Source organism: Nicotiana tabacum, chromosome 6 (genome assembly GCF_000715075.1).
Source record: "Nicotiana tabacum cultivar K326 chromosome 6, ASM71507v2, whole genome shotgun sequence".
Taxonomy (NCBI): domain Eukaryota; kingdom Viridiplantae; phylum Streptophyta; class Magnoliopsida; order Solanales; family Solanaceae; genus Nicotiana; species Nicotiana tabacum.
This window is the reverse complement of record NC_134085.1, coordinates 125,907,537-125,918,692: the sequence shown is the minus strand read 5'-3', so window position 1 is coordinate 125,918,692 and position 11,156 is coordinate 125,907,537. Positions and strand designations below refer to the sequence as shown.

Below are 11,156 nucleotides of genomic sequence, written 5' to 3'. Positions count from 1 at the left end.
ATATCATAGCCTCTTAAATGAGAAAAATTCTCTAATTGAAGAAATTGGTGATATAAAACAAGAGAGGAATGATATGGTAGTTTCCAATGTAGATTTGAAGAAACAAGTGGAAGAAGTAACTAGAGAAAATACCTTGTTGAAAACCAAATGAAAAAATGTATGGACATCCCTAAAGGAAAAGAAGTGGCTAGTAAGGTTCAACTTGAGAAAGTTAAAAACAAGTCTTGTTGTTGAGCTTGGGAAGAATAGACAACTTCAAGAGGATCTGAAAAGGGTTAAAAATGATCTTGATAAGTCACTAAAATGGATCTAGTCCTCTGATGTAATAACATCTAGGTACCAGAGTAATGGTGGAAACATACAAGGAATCGAGTTCCAACAAGCTAAAACCTCCTATAATTCCCATAGCAAGTATGTAACTGTGACTAATAATTGGTTGTGTACTCACTGTGGTCAAACTGATCATTACAAGGACTCTTGTAAAGCAAAAATTCAGTCTCAATAGAAAAATAAAGTTTTTTGTTGAGAAGAAGCATACTGTTGAGGAACCTAGTCCTCTAAAAGGAAAATATGTGTTGCGTGCATAGGCAAAAAGAAGTTTGATCCACCTGTTATATCATTATAAGGGACCCAAGCTGGCTTGGGTTCCTAAGTCTAATCAGTAATTTCATGTGCATGCTTAAATGAGAGGTAGCAGTCAAAAAATGGTATATGGATAGCGATTGCTCTAAGCATATAACTGAAAGAATAGATGATTTCCTCTCACTATAGGCCTTCCAAGGTAGGAGAGTGTCCTTTGGAAATGGCAAGAAAAGTTATATTCTTGGTATTGTGAAAATTGGAGAAACACTCTCTCTTGCAATTGAAAATGTGTACTATTTGAGTGGCCTGAAATATAGTTTATTGAGTGTGTCTCAAATCTGTGACAAGGCAAATAAATTGACGTTCTTGTCCAAATCTTGCATTGTTGCCAATCTCAAAACTAGTAAAGTGGTGTTGATAGCTAAAAGGTTCAAGAACATCTACATTGCAGACCTTGACTGTCACGATCCAAATCGATGGGCCGCAATGGGCACCCAGTACCTTACTCAACCGATTACCAACATAACATATCTTTTCATGTCGTACTATTATAAATAACTGAGTCGGAGAGGCTGCCGTGATATAGGTAGAATATAACAGGTAGTGCCAACTTATACATAAGACATATGGTCCTCTAAGACCAAAATAACCACTTGAACACTGAACATAGGCCGACAAGGCCATATGATCTTTTGCGTACATGACATCTGTCTACAAGCCTCTAAGAATATATAATTTTTATAAAGGTCGGGACAGAATCCCGCCATACCAAACAATACACATATAACTCATATTAACCAAACAAGCAACTCCGAAGCAAATGGAGTGCACCAACATCTTCCGCTGAGCTGATAGCCTACTTGGAGGGCTCTCGACCTGTCTATCAGGACCTGCAAGCATGAAATGCAGCGTCCCCAGGCAAAAAGCGACGTCAATACGAATAATGTACTGAGTATGTAAGACACATAAATAAGTACATAACAGACATGGAGGAAATATAGAGTAAATGACTCCACCTGTAAGTCTGGATAACTTTGTAAATCATGAAATAATTATAGTGTCATGCATATGCATATGAATGTTATGTCGTGCATAGGTACTGTCACACCTCCTTTTTACCACCCGAGGGGTATATAAGGGAGTTTTTTCAATTAAAGTGACATTATTTGAAATGGGGGATTATTTTATTTAATTTTCAGAGTCGCTACTTAGAATAGTTTAGGGTGTCCCAAGTCACCGGTTTATTTTAAATTCCAAATAGAGGAAATTTTTGACTTTATTTAAAAGTCTGCGATCCAGAAATTCTAAGTAAGGAATTTTGTTAACCCGGGAGAAGGTGTTAGGCATTTTCGAATTCCGTGGTTCTAGCACGGTCTCTTAAACTATTAATAATTGGCCTATTATCTGATTTACTACATGTTTTAAACCTATTGTGCATTTTTAGCTTTATAACCACTTTTAGTTATTTTATGAAATTATTCTAGAACAACTTACGATTGTTGTACACTTGTTTGTTTGATATACATTGCGGATCATGTCACGGGAACCGTACCCACGATCTACAACATGTTTAATTTATTTAAAGTTATTAGAAGTTTTGTTCGGGTCACATAAATGTACCCCCGGATTTGGAAATTAGGTATCACAACTACGTCACAGGAACCGTACCCTAGCCATGATTATTTTATTATAAACGTGCCTAAAGCAAACTACGAATGTTCAAATGTGTTTTTCTGTACTAAGTTAATATTAATGCAAGGGTCATAGGTTATGGATTTTGTTTGCGTATGGAACACCTCAAATTATTTTAAAAAGAACAGATTTGTATTTCACTAAGGCAAACTAAAGATGCTCCTACTTAAATCTAATTGAAATTAGGTATCACAACCACACCACAGGAACCGTACCCGTAATTGTAATAATTTAATTGTGTTCCTAAAGCAAACTACGGTGTTCATGAATTATTTTCCTAAAGCCAATTTGAGATTGTTGTAGGCCAAGAGCTTATGAATATGAAGTTATTGAAGTAATATTTATAGGATAAGTATGAAACCAAGGGCATCTTATTTTATAGTACTTAATCCAAATCCATGTAACTATTGTGACTTAAAAATCTAAAACCCAAAATATCATTGATTTCCCATTAAGCAACTATCATTTTTCTTCAATGTTTCTTAACAAATCTATTCGCACAAACACGTAGTACTGGCAGCTTGGCCGTTCGAAGACTTGGATGGTCAAGACTTATGTGTTTGTCATAACATTAATAACAAGCACATGATATGAAGCCTTATGCACCCTTGGATGGCCAAGATGCTTAAGCTGACATAATAATTCCCACAATAACATCCATCACATCCCAATAATGTTCTCTGAACCAAACAATGAAATTTCATAGTTGTTCAATCCTATTTAATTGATGAGTTCAACAGTAAAATCATATTAGTTCATAAATTTGTATAACACCAATATCGATCAAAGCAGTAACACATCGCTAAAAATGCACAAAGCAACAAAATTGCACAAAACCACTAATTCAACATTAATTATATTAAAGCAAGAGATGAACCTCAAACTTTGAATCTGAAATATTTATAGCTCTGCAATCCGAAATTGAACCAGGCCACAGACAAAACAGCTTGACTGAATCTTAAAAACCTCGAACCAAAATCTGCTAACACACCTCTCGACCCATGACTCAAATGGACAAAATCGGAAGGCAGAAAGTAAAAATGCTTCTCCTCTTTTTTTGTAATTTTTGGATTTTATACCTCCAAAACCTCATGTTTCTCCACTTTCTTTTTCAATTGTTTTTGTAAGCTTCCTACTTAGCAGCTCTGAAGAGCTTGATGAAATTTGGGAAGTTGGGAACAAAAGAGGGAACGAGGGAAATTTGCCGCCTACTATTTATTTTTCAATGTTTTCGGCTGCGAAATTTTTATTGATACATCACCATAAAAGCATATTATCATTGTATAGATTGAAAAGAATGAAGGTTTTGTGTGTGTTGCTTCTTGGAGCAAGAGAAAGATGAGAGTCCCCTTCCATTTCTATGTTCGTATGTGTATATTCTTTAGGTCCTGTGCGGTTGATTCCTCTTTTTGTCTTAGCTAGGTCTTGCTTTTGTTTTTATCAACAATGTCTAAAAAGGAGTTCTTCTCTCTTCCAGAAAAACGACATGGGGGGTCTATTATCAAAACAGCGGATTGCTTAAGTCTAAGGTCAAGGGTCTTATTTTATGTTAGAAGTTAAGTCTTATTTTATAGGGGTAGGAATTAGGTTAGGTCAAATAAGGAATGGGTATGGGCTCAATGTTTTGGGCTTGAAGGGATTTGGGTCATGAATTTAGACTAATTAATTTTGGGGTAGGAAGACTAAATCAAATTCTTTTTTTTCATTTTTCTTTTTCTTTGATTTTGAAAATCTATAAAATCCTAAATTAATCCTAAATCAATGTAATTTATAAAAATTAAAATTGTTTATCTATTAAAACAACTATTTAACTTAAAACTAAATAAAAACACTACTTTCTAAAGACTAAAAGCTGAATATGTAATAATGACCATTTTTTATTTTTCATAATAAAATTAATTTCTTCATGCAAATTGGACCTAAAATGACATGAAATTAAAATGTGACTTTTTTATGATTTTTCTATGATTTTAAAATATTAAAAATGCATGAAATGCAACTAAATAAAGAAAAACTTCTAAAATCCCTTAAAAATCATTTTTGGTTTATTTTTAGGAATCATTTTCATGTAGGGCAAAAATTAGATGCTCACAACTGCCCCTCTTTGCTCGAAAACATGAAGAGTTTTCGAACAAATATAAAGTGAGCAATTACGAGCAATTTTTGCCCGTTTGATACTCCATTTGGAAGCATTTTGAAAACGTTTGACCGAACCTTGCTGTGGAGGTTGCCTACATATCCTTGGCTATAAAGGAATTAGGTCAGTGTAGTTCTAGAAGGATGATGGAGTGATGAGTTTGAGAGTCAAGTGAGGTTCCATCGAGGCTCCAGTTCGCGGTCCTGTTATTACATCAAAATCAAAATGGAAAAGACTAATTAAACCTATCAGCTACGAGTTACAAGATTCCTATCTATAAATCTTCTGAAGCTTGATCTTGAGTCTTGGCTGGTTCTTCCTGCAGACTCCGATCTGAATCTTGATACTCGTTAGCTGCGAACACTGGTTCATTTTTCTTCAGCTCTTCGGATCAAGGCGGGACATACAAAGCTTGTGACTTCCATCATATCTTGGGCAGTCCGCATCTTTTCTCCGCTTCTACACTTAGAGTTCAACGTCTTTTCTTATTCTTCCTTTCTTTTATTTGGGTTGAGACTTCTTCTTTTGGTCATCTCAAACCTTATGCCTCACGGTAGAAACCTATTCAAGCACCAAAGCAAACAAACAAACGAAATTTTCTTCCTAAGTTTTTACTAGGAAAATTTCATGAGTTATTTGTAACAAAAATCTAAACTATTTCTTTATTGAAAGCAATAAAATCAGGATTGTGTATCCTTGGGAAAAAAAGATTAGGGAGTGGAGCCCTATATTTATAATGAAATCAACTAGGGAGTGGAGACCCTATGTTGGAAAAGAGACTAGGGAGTGGAGACCCTATATCTAAACTAAAGTCAACTAGGGAGTGGAGACCCTATATTGGAAAAGTGACTAGGGAGTGGAAACCTTATGTTTAAAATAACTTCAACTAGGGAGTGAAGACCCTATGTAGGAAAAAATAACTTCAACTAGGGAGTGGAGACCTTATGTTAGAAAAGTAACTAGGTAGTGGAGACCCTATGTCTAAAATAAAATCAATTAGGGAGTGGAGACCTTATGTTGGAAAAGCAGACTAGGGAGTAGAGACCTTATGCCTAAAATAAAATCAACTAGGGAGTGGAGACCCTATGTTTTAAAAGCGACTAGGGAATGGAGACCCTATGTCTAAAATAAAATCAACTAGGGAGTGGAGACCCTATATTGGAAAAGCAGACTATGGAGTGGAGATCTAAAATAAAATCAACTAGGGAGTGGAGACCTATGTTGGAAAAGCGACTAGGAAGTCGAGACCCTATATCTAAAATAACTTCAACTAGGGAGTGGAGACCCTATGTTGGAAAAGCAAACTAGGGAGTGGAGACCCTATGCCTAAAATAACTTCAACTAGGGAGTGGAGACCCTATGTCTAAAATAAATTCAACTAGGGAGTGGAGACCCTATGTTGAAAAAGCAGACTAGGGAGTGGAGACCCTATGTCTAAAGTAAATTCAACTAGGGAGTGGAGACCCTATGTTGGAAAAGTGACTAGGGAGTGGAGACCCTATGTCTAAAATAAATTCAACTAGGGAGTGGAGACCCTATGTTGGAAAAGCAGACTAGGGAGTGGAGACCCTATGTCTAAAAAAAATGACTAGGGAGTGGAGACCCTATGTTGGAAAAGCAGACTAGGGAGTGGAGACCCTATGTCTAAAGTAAATTCAACTAGGGAGTGGAGACCCTATGTTGGTAAAGCAGACTACGGAGTGGAGGCCCTATGTCTAAAATAACTTCAACTAGGGAGTAGAGACCCTATGTTGGAAAAGCGGACTAGGGAGTGGAGACCCTATGTTAGAAAAGTGACTAGGGAGTGGAGACCCTATGTTGGAAAAGTGACTAGGGAATGGAAACTCTATGTCTAAAATAAATTCAACTAGAGAATGGAGACCCTATGTCTAAAATAAATTCAACTAGAGAATGGAGACCCTATGTTGGAAAAGAAGACTAGGGAGTGGAGACCCTATGTCTAAAATAAATTCAACTAGGGAGTGGAGACCCTATGTTGGAAAAGCAGACTAGGGAATGGAGACCCTATGTCTAAAGTAAATTCAACTACGGAGTGGAGACCTTATGTTGGAAAAGTGACTATGGAGTGAAGACCCTATGTCTAAAGTAAATTCAACTAGGGAGTGGAGACCCTATGTTGAAAATGCTGACTAGGGAGTGGAGACCTTATGTCTAAAGTAAATTTAATTAGGGAGTGGAGACCCTATGTTGGAAAAAATGTAACTAGAGATAGGGGACCCTAGGCTACCATGTTTTTTTTTATTTTCTTGTCTTTTTTTTATTTAAGAAAAAATGAGTTAGAATGCAGGAAAGAATTTGGAAGAGACTTCCTTTTGGATTGATTATTGCTGCAAAACTGTTTCTAGCCCTTGCGCAGTTTCTTTTGGTTGCACCTACTTCTTGCAAGGTTGCTTTGGATTGCACCTATCTCATGTTTTCAAACAAAGAAAAATTGTTAGTTTGAAATGGTGGTTGGTTTTGTGACCTTGATTGTTTCAACCACTTGATCTCGGCCCGGCTTCTTTGATGAAGATCTTAACTACAACTGTTTGTTTTCTGAGGACCAATTTCATTTCTGATCTTGGAGAACCTCTAGCTTTTTCAGACTTTGCCATGATTATTGGTCACGTGGAACTCAACTTTTACGACTTTATTTTGCCTTTGTAGGCCTTTCACTTCTGAGTCTCTCTTTTTTTCAATTTTTTAACTTTGGAGCATTGGGAAACTTGTCGCAACGGCTAGTCGCGTGAGACTTAACCTTTTTCAACTTTATTTCTCCTTCGTAGGCCTTTCATTTTTGGCTTCTTTCTTCCAACTTCAATTTTAGAGCATTTGAGGCACTTTCACTTTTCAAACCTTTGCCAAGACAGTTAGCCACATGGGACTCAACCTTTTTAACTTCATTTTGCCTTTGTGGGCATTTGACTTTGATTTTCTTTCTTTTCAGGAATTTTTCAATTTCAAAACATCAGCCGCCATGGCCGGTCGAGGTTGACTTGATGCCCCGACGAGGATGGGTGCCCTTTAACATATTAGCTTGTATCAAATGAGAACCTTGTAAATCAGTCTTACCATACTTTCTTTGTCTTGGTTTCAGAATAGAATTAGACCGAAAGGGATTCAAAGAAAACAAACAATAGAATGGAGAATGAGTTTAAAACAAGAAGTGTCCCTTTTGGGGAAAGGAAATAAGGACTTATCTAGAGTACATGCGGACTTCAATGAGCATGACATGCCTTTTGGACTGGATGCCTGATCTGCGCAAACCGTCCGACTCTCAGAAATTTATCACAACTTTTGCCTCAAAATCGAGAAACCTTGCCAGGACCCTGTCGATGCTGATGGCTGGGGCGCCCTTTGCGGGTTTTCACGAGCTGACCTCTCTCATTTCTCTTCTCACCATCGCCTTATAGTGATCTTTGCGAGTTTTCACTAACAAGACTCTCTCATTTTCCATTTCTCTACTTACTGTCGCCTTATGGTGCCCGTGTAGATTTTCACAAATAAAACTCTCTCATTTTATTTCTCTCATTTTGATTGTATCGGATCCAAGTAGCTGTATTCTCTGATCCTTAAACATTCTCACCGATTGATTGGAAAGACTTGAAAGGATTTGGGTAAAAGATGATTTGGACCGAATTACAACTTTGGAACCATTCAGGCGGGATCATCACTGAACCATTATAACATTTGTCCCAGTTTCACTTTTGGGGGAATTTGGAGTTTTGTTTTGGTGTGACTGAACCTCAGAGAGAGGTTGCATACGTATCCTTTCGGAATCAAGTCAAACGTAGTTTAGGGAACTTTGTTTTTTGATTTTCTTTTGTTTTTCTATTTTGTTTTATTTTCTCTTTCTTTTTCCTTTCCTTTTCCTCTTTTTTTTCATTGTATTTTTTTTCTTTTCCTTCTCTTTTCTTTTTTTATTCATCATTTTTTTAATAATAATTTCCAGCTTCCAAAGAGGGTAATCAAAGAAGAGTAACCGGCTCAAAGGATTTGCAAAGGGTGGATAGTGTTTGGGTAGCGAGAATGAAAGCCTTCTTCATCCCAATTGGACAATATTAATGCTATATAGAGGATCCAATCTGGTACCTTTTGACTGCATTTGCATTGACAGTTGTTTCAGAGACATTCCCTTCTATGTGTCCCAAGTACAATGCACTCTTTTGGCAGTACTCTTGTTGAAATATATGGACCTTTCAAATCTGGAACCAATTTTTCTTCAACCGTTCCAACTCTTTATTTTATTTCCTTAAACCTATTTTCATTGCAATCTAACTCTTGACTCATTATTTCGAAGTCTGACAGCATTTTCGGATCTAGGCATGAAGTTCGCAAGCATGTCACATTATTGAAATCTTCATTTAATAGAACTAAAAAGAGAATAAGAAAAGTGACAAGATCAAGAAAAGAGATACTCCTGGATGAAATATTAATTTCATTTGATTTTTTGATTTTTGATTCTAAGGTCCACCGGTCATAGACGGATCCAACCCCTATGTTGAGTCCCCAAAGTCAGATGCACGTAATGCAAACAAATGTTCCTACTAGGAATCCGGCATGAGGCTGAGTTATTCTAGGTTTAAAACCTGGGTATATTGTTCTAGACTCGGTGTACCAGAGCGGATAACTCGAACCAAGGGGGCTACGTACCGGGAACCAAAAGGCCATCCGGCTGTGTAACTTGTCTGATCCTCTTTTTACTTTAAGGTATGACACTAATAGAAGAGGAGTCACGCCAGCATGCACATCCCCGAAGACGAGAAGAGAAGGGTTCCGTAACAGTTTATATACAGTTCAAATAATATCAAAGCGGTAAAAAGTGACATTTAGCACATTAGGCCCAAACACGTAAAAATTAGATAATAAATAAATCCAACTATAACAGTTATTCTAAGCTCGAATTCTGAACTTTGAACCAAAAATTCTGGGTTCTTATCCACAGCAGAGTCACCAGAGCTGTCACACCTCCTTTTTACCACCCGAGGGGTATATAAGGGAGTTTTTCCAATTAAAGTGACATTATTCAAAATGGGGGATTATTTTATTTAATTTTCAGAGTCGTCACTTGGAATAGTTTAGGGTGTCCCAAGTCACCAGTTTATTTTAAATCCTAAATCGAGGAAATTTTTGACTTTATTTAAAAATCTGCGAACCAGAAATTCTAAGTAAGGAATTCTGTTAATCCGAGAGAAGGTGTTAGGAATTCTCGGATTCCGTGGTTCTAGCGCGGTCGCTTAAACTATTAATAATTGGCCTATTATCTTATTTATTACATGTTTTAAACCTATTGTGCATTTTTAGCTTTATAACCACTTTTAATTATTTTATGGAATTATTCTGGAACAAGTTACGATTATCATACACTTGTTTGTTTGATACACATTGCGGATCATGTCACGGGAACCATAACCACTATCTACAACATGTTTAATTTATTTAAAGTTATTAGAAGTTTTGGCCGGGACACATAAATGTACCGCCGGATTTGGATATTAGGTATCACAGCTACGTCATGGGAACCATACCCGTAGCCATGACGATTTTATTATAAACGTGCCTAATGCAAACAATAAATGTTCAAATGTGTTTTTCTATACTAAGTTAATGTTAATGCGAGGGCCATAGGTTATGGATTTTGTTTGCGTATGGCACACCTCAAATTATTTTAAAAGAACAGAGTTTTATTTCACTAAGGCAAACTAAAGATGCTCCTACTTAAATCTAATTTGAAATTAGGTATCACAACCATGCCACGGGAACCGTACCCATAGTTGTAATAATTTAATTATATGCCTAAAGCAAACTATGGTGTTCATGAATTATTTTCCTAAAGCTAATTTGAGATTGTTGTTGGCCAAGAGCTTATAAATATGAAGTTATTGAAGTAATTTTTATAGAAAAAGTATGAAACCAAGGTCAGCTTATTTTATAGTACTTAAGTCCAAATTCATGTAACTATTGTGACTTAAAAATCTAAAACCCAAAATATCATCAATTTCCCATTAAGCAACTATCATTTTTCTTCAATGTTTCTTAACAAATCTATTTGCACAAATACATAGTACTGGCAGCTTGGCCATTCGAAGACTTGGATGGTGAAGACTTATGTGTTTGTCATAACATTAATAACAAGCACATAATATGAAGCCTTATGCACCCTTGGATGGCAAGATGCTTAAGTTAACATAATAATTCCCACAGTAACACCCATCACTTCCCAATAATGTTCACTAAACCAAACAACGAAATTCCATAGTTGTTCAATCCTATTTAATTGATGATTTCAACAGTAAAATCATATTAATTCATAAATTTGTACAATACCAATATCGATAAAATCAGTAAAACATCGCTAAAAATGCACAAAGCAACAAAATTGCATAAAAACACTAATTCAACATTAATTATATTAAAGCAAGAGATGAACCTCAAACTTTGAATCTGAAATATTTACAGCTCCGCAATTCGAAATTAAACCAGGCCACAGACGAAACAGCTTGACTGAATCTTAACAACCTCGAACCAAAATCTACTAACGGACCTCTCGACCCACGACTCAAATGGACAAAATCGGAAGGCAGAAAGAAAAAATGCTCCTCTTTTTTGTAATTTTTGTATTTTATGCCTCCAAAACCTTCTGTTTCTCCACTATCTTTTCCAATTTTTTTGTACGATTCCTACTTAGCAGCTCTGAAGAGCTTGATGAAATTTGGGAAGTTGGGAACAAAAGAGGGAACGAGGG

The 11,156-nt window shown here is 36.3% G+C and overlaps 1 long non-coding RNA gene across 1 annotated transcript; it reads right to left on the bottom strand.

Moving 5' to 3' along the window:
* Positions 1 to 1,152: 1,152 nt before the first annotated feature.
* LOC142181778 (uncharacterized) lies at positions 1,153 to 3,797 on the bottom strand. The gene is made up of 2 exons (XR_012710686.1): positions 3,152 to 3,797; positions 1,153 to 1,472 (listed from the first exon to the last, which is right to left on the bottom strand). It is a non-coding gene; the product is annotated as an uncharacterized LOC142181778 (long non-coding RNA).
* Positions 3,798 to 11,156: the final 7,359 nt, after the last annotated feature.